Below are 14,167 nucleotides of genomic sequence, written 5' to 3'. Positions count from 1 at the left end.
AACCTATAACATATGCTTAATGAACCCTATTTTACAGACTCAGGGAGCTTATGTTACTTAGCCAAGGTCACACAGCTAGAAAGTAGCAGAGCCAGATGCCAAACTCAATTTTCTTTGGTACCAAAATCTTTATTCTTTACTGTGCTGTAGAGGAGTCCCTTACCCTTCACTGTGTGAGCAAGCATGACTCCCAGGAGCAGCTGTAAATGCAACTTTCATCTCCTCTGCCCCTCTTGTTTCTTCAGTGGGGCTAGATTCTCTCCCTTGCCCTGGATGTAAACTTGGCAGTCCCATGATAGTTTTCTGTCCACTTCTAGGTAATACAAGTGGATGAGTGGATGGTTACTTTAAATAACAAAAAGACTGAGTGTTCAATAACCAAAACTTCCTTTCCAATCAAAGGTAAGTCCTCTCCCTGCTCCCCCAGACAGGACCTGCTGCGGGCAGAAAGCCTGCACCCAGGGGAAGTGTGCTCTTTTCTTTCTCCTGCGTAGTCAGTGGTTTCTGATCCTTCCAGGGTTGGAGGGGATGGGAGAGGAAGGAGAGCAGAACACTTCTTACTTGATGGTCCCTTGGTAAGATGGCTGCTTGTCTTGTGGGCACTTTCTGGTTCTCAGGAGAGCCGCACCTGCAGTAACCTTGGCCCAGGTCTGTGCATCTTCACTCTGGCTACTGTTCCTTCTACAGCCCCGAGGCGCCTGGTGATCTACTTCTCGCTTCATGCTGCTGAGGACCCACTCACCCTCCAGGAGTTCCAGTGGACTAAATCCACTCCAGCCCCATGTCGGTTCTTACTGCAGCATGACCCACCTCTGGTCCTTTGGAAACACTCACATGTACTTTGCCACAGCAAATTGTGGTGTGTGGCTGATTCTTACTCAGCCTCCTCTATTTCGCCTCATCCCTCAGCGGTTGCCCAACCCAACTTCCGCCCTTTAGATGTCTAACTGCTGGGGACACACAGCAATCTCTCCAAGGGGGCCCCTTGGAGCCTTCTCCTCCGCCTTGAGGTGAGACTCTTTCACTCCTTTCCCTGAAGGGTGTGGAGTTCACAGCACAGCTTTCTTCAAAAGCTCTCTTCATAGCCCTGTCTCTAATCTCTCCGACTCCTTATATTCTTGGGGTAAGAAGGGAGGGTTAAGGGCCAGCACATCGGTTCTCACACACCTCCTTTGAGATTTCTGCATAGTGGCTGGCCCATGACTCGCTTTGGTTTCTGATATCTACCACTTGAATGTCCTAGCCAAAATTCCATGTTCACACCCTGTTACATACGTGTATTACTTCACTGCTGCCTTCATGATGCTCACCCACCCATACACCCTTTACTCCCAGCAGGAGACCTTATATCCTGTTTCATCAGGCATGGATTTCCGCAACTTCCTGCCCCTGGAACCTACAGTACCTGCAACACTATCTATTTCCACACCACCCTCACCTCTTCACCTCCAGTCTCAGATGTCCACCACTTCCTGTCCTGGGTAACATATGCTTCCACCCTCCTAGGAACTTCCTAACCAATTAGCCCCCTCTTGTCTATAGTACTTAAAGAAGTAACCTCCATATTTTATTAGAAAAGTACATATAACTTATGAAGAACTCATATATTCATAAAATATGTATAATAAGTATTTTTTACAAACCCAGCAGCCCTGCTACCTAGAAGTTACCATGTTCAACTCTTAGAGCTCTGTTTTCTGCTTTTCATTGATTTTAGACATTATGTACTGATTTCCTATCTTGGCAGATAGGATTCCAGCTCTTTCCCTCCCTACCCTCCTGTAGGTATATTACAACTTTTGCTTAAATCCACACTGAACCTGTTTCTGTGACTTTGTAAATATTGTTTACTACTAGATATCATAACATTTCCTATCTTGAACCACATTTTGCTTTTCCCGAAGTTAAAAATTACCTTGTTTTTTTCTATAAGTTCAGTTTTCCAGCACCTTCATTAAATACCTCTTAAGACCCTATTCTAGAGAGAGAAATCAAGATGGCAGCATAGGTAAACACCTAAACTGCTGCCTCGCACAACAATTTCAAAACTACAACTAAAAGACAAAACGGACATCATCCAGAACCACAGAAAGGCTGGCTGAGTGGAAATTCTACAACTAGAAGGAAAGAGAAAAGCACACTGAGACTCAGAGGAACTGCGGAAGGCAGAGGTACCAAGGCACGTGCGCGGAGAGGGCAGGCAACTGAGTGCGCAGCTGGCTTTCTCAAGCGGGAGGGAGACAAAAGCTCCCGACTGTGCTAAACTCCAGTTCCGGGTGAGACTCTGGGGACCCAGACTCATACGGGGTGAAACTGAACTGTCAGGAAAGAGAAAAGCACACTGAGACTCAGAGGAACTGTGGAAGGCAGAGGTACCGAGGCGCGTGCGTGGAGAGGGTGGGCAACTGAGTACACAGCTGGCTTTCTCAAGCGGGAGGGAGACAAAAGGTCCCGACTGCACTCAACTCCAGTTCCGGGAGAGACTCTGGGGACCCAGACTCATTCGGGGAGAAACTAGGCTGTCTGGCAGTGGGCGGAACTCGAGGGCGGCTTTCTCTCAGAGGTGCTTGCAGCGATTACCACGGGACACTGAGACACAGGGGCCTATTAGGGCAGGGCTGATGGGAAACCAATGCTGTCTGCTCCGCCCTGAGACTCCGCCCCTTTCAAGCAGAGCACAGAGGCTTTTGCAAGTCTCCTCCCATAAGGGTGTCTCCAGCACAGAAGTCATCCCAGCATAGACACAGCTGATCCTCACAGCCAATTGGCTTGGAAGTCAATTACTCCCAGTGATACCAACAACAATCAAGACTTAACTACAAGACTGTGCACACAGCCCACAAAGGGGTGCACCAAGAGTGTCCACCTCAGGTAACTGGGGAGGCTGAGCCACTGGGCCCTATAGGACACCTAGCACACAAAGCCACTCTATCAACTAAGGGAAGCAGCCAAAATGTGGAGACAAAGAAACAGATCACAAATGAAAGAAATGAAGAAAAGCAAACGACTGGATATAGAGTTCAAAACCACGGTTATAAGGTTTTTCAAGAATTTTCTAGAAAAGGCCGATAAATTTAGTGAGACCCTTGAGGATATGAAAAAGGACCAACTAGAAATTAAGCGTACACTGACTGAAATAAAAAATATTATACAGAGGTCTAACAGCAGACTAGAGGATCACAAGAATCAAGTCAAAGATTTGAAATACAAAGAAGCAAAAAACACTCAACCAAAAAAGCAAGAAGAAAAAAGAATCCAAAAGTATGAAGATAGTGTAAGGAGCCTCTGGGACAACTTCAAGCGTACCAACATCAGAATTATGAGGGTGCCAGAAGAAAAGAGAGAGCAAGATACTGAAAACCTATTTGAAGAAATAATGACCGAAAACTTCCCCCACCTGGTGAAAGAAATAGACTTACAAGTCCAGGAAGCACACAGAACCCCAAACAAAAGGAATCCAAAGAGGACCACACCAAGACACATCATAATTAAAATGCCAAGAGCAAAAGACAAAGAGAGAATCTTAAAAGCAGCAAGAGAAAAACAGTTAGTTACCTACAAGGGAGCACCCATACGACTGTCAGCTGATTTCTCAACAGAAACTATGCAGGCCAGATGGGAGTGGCAAGAAATATTCAAAGTGATGAACCTACAACCAAGATTACTCTACCCAGCAAAGCTATCATTCAGAATTGAAGGGCAGATAAAGAGCTTCACAGATAAGAAAAAGCTAAAGGAGTTTATCACCACCAAACCAGTATTATATGAAATGCTTAAAGGTATTCTTTAAGAAGAGGATGAAGAATAAAAAGGTGAAGATAAAAATTATGAACAACAAATATATATCTATCAAGTGAATCTAAAAATCAAGTGAATAAAAAAATCTGATGAACAGAATAAACTGGTGAATATAATAGAATCAGGGCCATAGAAAGGGAGTGGACTGACAATTCTCGGGGGGAAAGGGGTGTGGGGGGTGCGGGAAGAGACTGGACAAAAATCGTACACCTATGGGTGAGGACAGTGGGGGACGGGGTAAGGGCAGAGGGTGTGGTGGGAACCAGGTGGAGGGGAGCTATGGGGGAAAAAAGAGGAACAATTATAATAATCTGAACAATAAAGATTTATTAAATTAAAAAAAATAAGCAACAATTTTTAATACAAAAAAAACACACCACAAATTCTTTTATCTGATCTAATCAGCTACTACTCTTAAGCAAAACTGATTTAAATGACTTCACATCTCCTATTTTCATCTTCCCTTTATATTAGAAGGCACTCTTGGAAGTGTATACCAATTCTATGCTACACATTCTAAAGCAGGTACACTGGGAAAAGTCTATGTATACTTTTAATTCTTTCTGAAAATGTCCTTTGCTCATTGATTCCTTCCCTAATGACAAGGAAAAGTAAAATGTCTATGTAGAATAATGAACTTCAAATAAATAATAGGTACCATAAAAAAGAAAAAAGACCGTATTCTACATACTCATACCTATCACATCATCTATCGGTTCTGTCCTTCCCCTGCAGACTTCCCTCAGAAAGCCTGTTCTGCTCCAGGCGGAAGAAGTTTCTATGTGGCTGCATACGTGTTTCCCGGTAACTTCTCTTGCTGACATTCTAGGAATGCCCTTTGCTGTGTTTAGAGTTGACTCTGTCTTTCTCTTTCATAGTTTTGGTAAAGCACATTCTGTAATAGTATCCTGGAAATTACACATGGAAATACATTTTTTAAGGTCAAAATGTCTAAAAATGTATTTTTGTGCAGTCACATTTGATTGAAGGTTTGGCTGGGTATAGAGTACCAGTTCCCTACAAATTAGGAAGGCATTTCTCCTTTGTCTTCTATGTGCAGTGTTGCTGCTGAGAAGTGCAATGCCATTTTGATTCCTGATCCTTTGTATGAGACACTTTTTTTCTTTCTAAAAGTTTTTTGAAATATATATATATATATTTTTTTACATCTCCAGTGATCTGAGTTTCCTGAAGCTGTGCCTTGGTGAAAATCTTTTTTCCTTTATTTCCCTGGGCATTTGGTTGACTCAACCTCAGGAAAGGTATGTTCTCCAGTTCTTGGAAATGTTCCTGTGTTATTTCTTTGACTGGTTTCTTAACTCAGTTTAATGTGTCTTTTATTGATTGGAGGTTGGACCTCCTGAATGGATACTCTAGTGCAGTGGTTCTCAACCTTTCTAATGCCGCGACCCTTTAATACAGTTCCTCATGTTGTGGTGACCCGCAACCATAAAATTATTTTCGTTGCTACTTCATAACTGTAATTTTGCTACTGTTATGAATCGTAATGTAAATATCTGTGTTTTCCAATGGTCTTAGGTGACCCACAGGTTTAGAACCGCGGCTGTAGAGCCTAAGACCATCGGAAAACACAGATATTTACATTACGATTCATAACAGTAGCAAAATTACAGTTATGAAGTAGCAACGAAAATAATTTTATGGTTGGGGGTCACCACAACATGAGGAACTTTACTAAAGGGTCTCAGCATTAGAAAGGTTGAGAACCACTGCTCTAGTGTTCTTCAGTCAAATACTCTACCACTGAGTTATACCCCCTCTGCTGATACTCTAGTGTTCTTATATTCTTATTCTATTTTTATGTCTCTTTGTCTTTTTGTCCTGACATTTAAGAGATTTCCTTGGTTTTAGCTTTTAATTCTTTATTAGTGCCCTATTGCTGCTAGAGCAAATTACCGCAACATAGTGGCTTAACCACCACAAATTTATGATCTGACAGATCTGGAGGCAGGACTGCATTCCTTCCGGAGGCTCTAGGGACCATCTGCTTCTTTGCCTTCCCAGCTTGTAGAGGCTGCCTGCATTTCTTGGCTCCTGTCCCCAGCCTCCAGCTTCAAAGTTAGCAGTTAAACATCTTCAGATCTCTCTCTCTCTCTCTGATGCCTATCCTCCTGCCTGCCTCTCTCATAAGGGCCTTTATGATTACACACCTTAGATAATCCAGCATAATCTCCCCATCTCAAATCCCTTAATCCTGTCTACCAAGTCCCTTGCCATGTCAGATCATCTCCACAGGTTCTGGGAAATAGAATGTGGACACCTTTGGAGGGCCAGTATTCTATCTACCACAAACTCTTTTGCCAAATTTGTTATTTTAACAATCACAGTTTTAATATTTAAGAGCCCATTTTTGCCCTGCTGGTGTGGCTCAATGGTTGAGCGTTGACCTATGAACCAGGAGGTCATGGTTCAATTCCCAGTCAGGGTACATGCCAGGTTGTGGGCTCGATCCCCAGTTTGGGGTGTGCAGGAGGCAGCCGATCAATGACTCTCTCATCATTAATGTTTCTCTCTCTCCCTCTCCCTTCCTCTATGAAATCAATAAAAATATATTTTAAAAAACCACAAAAAATGTCAGAATAGTTTTAGACTTACAGAAATATTGTGACGATAGTATAGAGTTCTTATATACCCCATACCTAGTTTTTCCTATTATTAATATTTTATATTAAATTAATTTACAATTAATGAACCAATATTAGTACATTATTATTAACAAAAGTCTAGCCCTGACCGGTTTGGCTCAGTGGATAGAGCGTCGGCCTGCGGACTGAGGGGTCCCAGGTTCGATTCTGGTCAAGGGCATGTACCTTGGTTGCGGGCACATCCCCAGTAGGAGGTGTGCAGGAGGCAGCTGGTCGATGTTTCTCTCTCATCGATGTTTCTAGCTCTCTATTCCTCTATCTTCCTCTCTGTAAAAAATCAATAAAATATATTTTAAAAAAAACAAGTCTATAATTTATATAGTTCTCCTCAGTTTTCTCCTAGTGTCCTCTTTCTGTTCCAAGATTCCAGCTTGAATACCATATTCCATTTAGTTTACATGTCTCCTTAGGCAATTTTTGTTTTTGACAGTTCCTCAGACATTCCTTGGTTTTTGATGATCTTGACTGCCTTGAGGAGCACAGGTCAGGTATTTGAGTAGAATGCCCTCAATATGGATTTATCTGATGTTTTCCTCATTAGACTTGGCTAATGTGTTTTGGGAAGGAAGATCCCCAGAGGCAAAGGGCCATTCTCACATCACATCAAGAGTACATACTATCAAATGGCTTATGGCTATTTAGATATTCATTTTGAGCACCTGGCTTAAGGTAGTGTTTGTCAGATATCTTCACTTGAAAAGTTACTTCCCCCCCCTTCCTTTCCTTACTGTAATCTTTGGAAGAAAGTCACTGTGCAAAGCCCAGTGGTGAGCTATGCTTCATCTCCTTAGAAAGCGAATGGCTCCCGTTCACTTTTTGCCTTAAAGATCTGATTACAAGCTATATATGTCTGCTGGTTTCATCAATGATGAAATTTGTATTTCTGATTTTTGGTTTCCAGGTTATGTTCCTACAAAATTTTTAAATTATCACCCGAGGATATTTTTTTCCATTGATCTTTAGAGAGAGAAATGAAGGGAGGCAAAAGGAGAAAGTGGGGGCGGAGGGGGGGGGAAGAGAGAGATGTGAGAGAGACACATTGACTGGCTGACCCTGGCATACTCCCTGACCAGGATTGGGATCCAACCTGCAACCGAGGTATGTGCCCTTGACCGGGAATTGAACCCGTGACCCTTCCATCTAAGGTCCAACTTTCTAACCACTGAGAAAAACCAGCCGGGGCTGTTCCTATAATTTTTAACCTTACTCCTACTGACTCTTTTTCTTCTGTCCGTAAGCCTGCACTGCTCCTCCACAATCTCCTCAGTCTGTTCCTTTTCCTCTTCCTGCTCCTTGCATGCCAGTCTTCCTGGGGGTGTGTCCTTGACCGCTGTTCTCTTCTCATTCTATACGCTCCTTAGGTAATCTCATCTACTCCCAAGACTTCAACAACTACTTGATGCTTATGGCTCCTAAGTCCATATTTCAGGTTCAGACATCTGTCTTTGTATTAGTTCCCTAGATCTATTGTACAAATTACCACAAAACTGACTTAAAACAACAAAAATGTATTCTCTCATTAGGCCGGAAGTCCTAATCATGGTGTCAGCAGGGTTGATTCCTTCCAAAGACTCGAAGGCAGAAACTGTCCCATGCGTGTTTCATAGCTTCTGCTACTTGTCAGCCATTCTTAGCACTCCTTGGCTGGTAGATGCATCACTCCAGTCTCTGCCTCTGTCTTCATGTGGAGTTCTCCTCCGTGTGTGTCTGTGTCTTCACATGGCCTTCTCTGATAAGAACCCCAATCACTGTAATTCGGTATGACCTCACCTTAATTTACCTCACTTCATCTGCAATGACCCTATTTCCAAATAAAGTCACATTCTAAGGTTTTAGGTGGACATGAATTTTGGGGAGACACTATTCACTATTCAACTATAGTTAGATGGCTTCCAAAGATTCCCCAACATAGCCAAGCTGTTCAGGTTCTTTCCACTGTCACTTCTACCCTCAACTTGACCTTTCTCTGATTTTTCCTATCTCAGAAATTGCACTACTGTATATCTGGTTATCCAAGCCAGAAATCTGGGAATCAATCTTGAGTCCTCTCTCTTTCTCACCATCATACCCGACCTTGATTGAATCTTGTTAATGCTACCTCCCTAATAGTTCTACATGTGCACACTTCTCCACCTCATTGTATCAGTTATCATAAGCATGTCTACAAGTACTAGGAAACCTAATGTAAACTGGCTGAGACAATAAGAAAATTATTTGGTTCACTTAACAGACAATAATGCAGTAAGGTAAGCTTCAGGCTTAGTTGATTCAGTGATGTTTCAATGAGCTGGGTTTTTTCCCATCTCTATTCTACTGACTTCAGTATTGGCTTCATTTTAAGCCTGGTTGCTTTCATGATTGTTGGATGTTTTCCAGTAGCAATATGTGATTCATTGTTCACATCTATCAGGAGTGAGAGAAAGAGAGTGGCTTCCTGTGGCTTTCTAAAGAATAAGAAAGAACTTCCCCAGTAGCCTCCAATATCCAAACTTTATGCCTTACTGGCCAGAATTAACAAGTGCTAACATTTTGTCATATTAGCTTCAAATATTTAAAAAAAAAGAAACCTTGCAGATAAACTTGAAGATTCCTTTGTGCTTCCTACTAGTTTTATTCCCCTCTCCTGATCCTCAGAAGCAACCACTATCATGAAGTTGGTATATGTGCTTCCCATCTATGTTTGCATATTTTACTACATACTTATATAAATATGTGTATAGTCTCTTTATAAAAAAGTACATAAATAATCTACATGGAAATTGTATCAATGTACATGTACATGACATATAAATTCTGTAAATTACTTTCTTCCTTCAATACTATATTTTTGAAATCTTTCCATGTTGCTGCATGTAGGTCATGGTCACTTGTTTTGTAAACTATAGAATATAGAATATGCTACAATTTTTAATCTTTAAAAAAATTTTTTGGTGTTTTTTTTCTTTTATTTATTTATTTTAATATATTTTATTGATTTTTTACAGAGAGGAAGGGAGAGGGAGAGAGTGTTAGAAACATCAATGAGAGAGACGTATCGATCAGCTGCCTCCTGCACACCTCCTACTGGGGATGTGCCCGTAACCAAGGTACATGCCCTTGACCGGATCGAACCTGGGACCTTTCAGTCTGCAGGCCGACGCTCTATCCACTGAGCCAAACCAGTTAGGACTCTTTCTTTTATTGATTTCAGAGAGGAAGGGAGAGGGAGAGAGATAGAAACACCAATGATGAGAGAGAATCATTGATCAGCTGCCTCCTGATGCCCCACCCTGGAGATCAAGCCCGCAACCTGGGCATGTGCCCTGACTAGGAATCTAACCATGATCTACTGGTTCCTAGGTCGACACTCAACCACTGAGCCATGCTGGCCGGGCTACAATTTATAATCATTATTTCTTCTATTTATCATTATTTTCTGGGATTTTCTCCCTTCACTTCAGACTAAATTTTTTTTAATTTAATAAATCTTTATTGTTCAGATTATTACAATTGTTCCTCTTTTTTCCCCCATAGCTCCCCTCCACCTGGTTCCCACTCCAGCCTCTGCCCTTACCCCACAACTGTTCTCATCCATAGGTGTACGATTTTTGTCCAGTCTCTTCCCGCACCCCCCACAGCCTTTTCCCCCCAAGAATTGTCAGTCCACTCCCTTTCTATGCCCCTGATTCTATTATATTCACTAGTTTATTCTGTTCATCAGATTTTTTTATTCACTTGATTTTTAGATTCACTTGTTAATAAATATGTATTTGTTGTTCATAATTTTTATCTTTACCTTTTTCTTCTTCTTCCTCTTCTTAAAGAATACCTTTCAGCATTTCATATAATACTGGTTTGGTGGTGATAAACTCCTTTAGCTTTTCTTATCTGTGAAGCTCTTTGTCTGCCCTTCAATTCTGAATGATAGCTTTGCTGGGTAGAGTAATCTTGGTTGTAGGTTCATCACTTTGAATATTTCTTGCCACTCCCGTCTGGCCTGCATAGTTTCTGTTGAGAAATCAGCTGACAGTCGTATGGGTGCTCCCTTGTAGGTAACTAAATGTTTTTCTCTTGCTGCTTTTAAGATTCTCTCTTTGTCTTTTGCTCTTGGCATTTTAATTATGATGTGTCTTGGTGTGGTCCTCTTTGGATTCCTTTTGTTTGGGGTTCTGTGTGCTTCCTGGACTTGTAAGTCTATTTCTTTCACCAGGTGGGGGAAGTTTTCGGTCATTATTTCTTCAAATAGGTTTTCAGTATCTTGCTCTCTCTCTTCTTCTGGCACCCCCATAATTCTGATGTTTGTACGCTTGAAGTTGTCCCAGAGGCTCCTTACACTATCTTCATATTTTTGGATTCTTTTTTCTTTTCCGGTTGAGTGTTTTTTGCTTCTTTGTATTCCAAATCTTTGATTTGATTCTTGCGATCCTCTAGTCTGCTGTTAGATCTCTGTATAATATTTTTTATTTCAGTCAGTGTACGCTTAATTTCTAGTTGGTCCTTTTTCAAATCCTCGAGGGTCTCGCTAAATTTATGGGCCTTTTCTAGAAAATTCTTGAAAAACCTTATAACCGTGGTTTTGAACTCTATATCCAGTTGTTTGCTTTCCTCCATTTCTTTCATTTGTGATCTGTTTCTTTGTCTCCACATTTTAGCTGCTTCCCTGAGTTGATTGAGTGGCTTTCTGTGCTAGGTAGTCATATAGGGCCCAGTGGCTCAGCCTCCCCAATTACCTGAAGTGGACACTCTTGGTTCACCCCTTTGTGGGCTGTGTGCACAGTCTTGTAGTTAAGCCTTGATTGTTGTTGGTATCACTGGGAGGAATTGACCTCCAGGCCAATTGGCTGTGAGGATCAGCTGTGTCTATGCTGGGAGAACTTCTGTGCTGGAGACACCCTTATGAGACAAGACTTGCAAAAGCCTCTGTGCTCAGCTTGAAAGGGGCGGAGTCTCAGGGCGGAGCAGACAGCATTGGTTTCCCATCAGCCCTGCCCTAAAAGGCCCCTGTGTCTTAGTGTCCCATGATAATTGCTGCAAGCACCTCTGAGAGAAAGCCGCCCTCGAGTTCCGCCCACTGCCAGACAGTCCAGTTTCTCCCCGAATGAGTCTGGGTCCCCAGAGTCTCTCCCGGAACTGGAGTTGAGTGCAGTCGGGACCTTTTGTCTCCCTCCCGCTGGAGAAAGCCAGCTGCACACTCAGTTGCCAGTCCTCTCCGCGCACGTGCCTCAGTACCTCTGCCTCCTGCAGCTCCTCTGAGTCTCAGTGTGCTTTTCTCTTTCCTTCTAGTTGTAGAATTTCCACTCAGCCAGCCTTTCTGTGGTTCTGGATGATGTCCGTTTTGTCTTTTAGTTGTAGTTTTGAAATTGTTGTGCGAGGTAGCAGTTTAGGTGTTTACCTATGCCACCATCTTGGTTTCTCTCCTGAATAAATTTTTAAATTATCATTTCCCCCCTCACTGGTTTGAAAAATATACATTCTATTTCTAGTATTTTAAAAATTACACTTTAATCTTAAATGTATCAGTTTCTCAATCCTTCCCAGTATGATAAAGATCTTAATTCTGAACATTCATTCTCATCTTCTACATTGTCATTTGATTCTTTATTATTTTATTTTACATTTTTAATTCATATTTATTTAGATTTACTATTTTATTTATTTATTATTCCTTCTTGCATTTCACTCCTTTCTTCTGGATTTGTCTTCTTTGTTACTAAAGTAATCCTTTAATAGTTCTTTCAGCAAATTTCTATAAGTAATAAACTTTCTAAATCTTTGTATGCCTGAAAACCATTTATTTCACCCTTACTTTTGTATGTAAGTATAGCTAGAAATAAAATTCTTTTTTTTTTAAAATATATTTTATTGATATTTTACAGAGAGGAAGGGAGAGGGATAGAGAGCTAGAAACATCGATGAGAGAGAAACATCGATCAGCTGCCTCCTGCACACCTCCCACTGGGGATGTGCCCGCAACCAAGGTATATGCCCTTGACCGGAATCGAACCCGGAACCCTTCAGTCCGCAGGCCGACGCTCTATCCACTGAGCCAAACCGGTTTCGGCTAGAAATAAAATTCTTGATTGACAGTTTTTTCTCTCAGTACTTTGGTAATATTATCTTATTGTCTTCTGTGGAAACTTCATAAATAATGAGAAATCCATTATTCTGATTATTGTTCCTATATAGGTAGTCTGTTCTTTTTGTAGCCTTTAAGATTTTCTACTTATCTTTGATGCTCTGCAATGCCACAGGATGTGTTAAGTATGGACTTTGTATTTTTAAATTCTATTCAGGCCATATACTTCATTAGTTGGCAAACACATATTTTTCTTCAGTTAAGGAAACTTCTTCACCACTACCTGATTTTATACTGCCTCTCTCTTCCACTATTGTTATTCTTGCCCACCCCCCACTCTGAACTTCTATTTGGAGCTTCTCATTCTATATATAATGTTTTTTATTCTCTCTTACTTTCTATCTCCTTATCTTCTTGTACCACATTTTTAATTATTTTCTTATATTTGTCTTCCACTTAATGAATTCACTCTATAGCAGGATCTAGTTAACTATTTAATCAATGTATTAAATTCTGTTTTAAAAATCCAAGTGTCTGAAAGTTTTTAATTTCTAGAATTTCTATTTGATTGTTTTACAAACCTATCTTCCCTCCCATATTATCTTACTTATCGTATAGATTCTATTTCTTCCTTTATGTTTGAACACTTTAAACATATTTATCTTAAGTTAGTTTTTACATTTTATGAATTGAAATATTTTTCATATTGTCCTTTTATCTGTAAATCTTGGGTTATAAGTTTTCGAACTCATTGCATCTGCCTTCTCTATCACGAACTTTGCTTCTTTATTTGTTTCTTCAGACAGCAGGGTCTTGCTCATTTCCCAGGCTCTGGAGGAATTCTTATAGGAGCTTTTGTGTTCCTCTATGCTAGTACTCTATGAGTTTCACTACTTCCAGACAACTTTTGCTAATTTCCTGGACTAGGGTTCTCAAACAGCAAGTCTAGTGCTGTGATTAGCACTGTGTTAGAGTTCTGATTTTTCCACCCACAGACCCCAGGCAGACACTGAGCTCTCTTGCTCTGCCCCATAGCCCAATAGTGCAGCTTTTCTAGAACCTGTTTTATCTACAAGGCAGCCTATTTGTTCTTGGCTTTGAGCAGGAAATCTGGTCCGAGATCATTGGCCTGAGGACACATCTCCCATCCCCAGAGGGGCATTAAATTCCTCATTCTGATACCCTGAAGGACTCTGGGCTTCCGTTTGTGATAAATGAGGTCTGAGTGTGTTCTGTGACTCATCATGAGGGACCTATCAGGAGTTTTAAAAAATCTTTTTATTGGAATCTTACATACTTGTAGGAAAGTGCACAGATCAAGAGTGAACGGTCTTATACGTTTTTATACGTGCACATACTTGTATAACTGCCACACAGATTAAGATATAGAATGTACTGGCAGCCCCTGCAGGAGCTTCCTCGTAGCCTCGCTCTGAAAGGTACCTACTATTCCAGTTTCTAGCAGCATTAGATTCATTTTGGCCACATTGTGCTTTATATACTGTACATGGAATCATATGGTATGTATTCTTCAGTATCTGGCTTCTTTCTTTCATCATTTTGTTTGTGAGGTTCTCCCAGGTCACTGTGTATATGTGTAGTTCGTTCATTCTCATTGCAGCATGGACTTCTATTCTTTGATAATACC

This window comes from Plecotus auritus (genome assembly GCF_963455305.1).
Source record: "Plecotus auritus genome assembly, chromosome: 7".
Taxonomy (NCBI): Eukaryota; Metazoa; Chordata; class Mammalia; order Chiroptera; family Vespertilionidae; genus Plecotus; species Plecotus auritus.
This window is presented reverse-complemented; position numbering follows the sequence as displayed.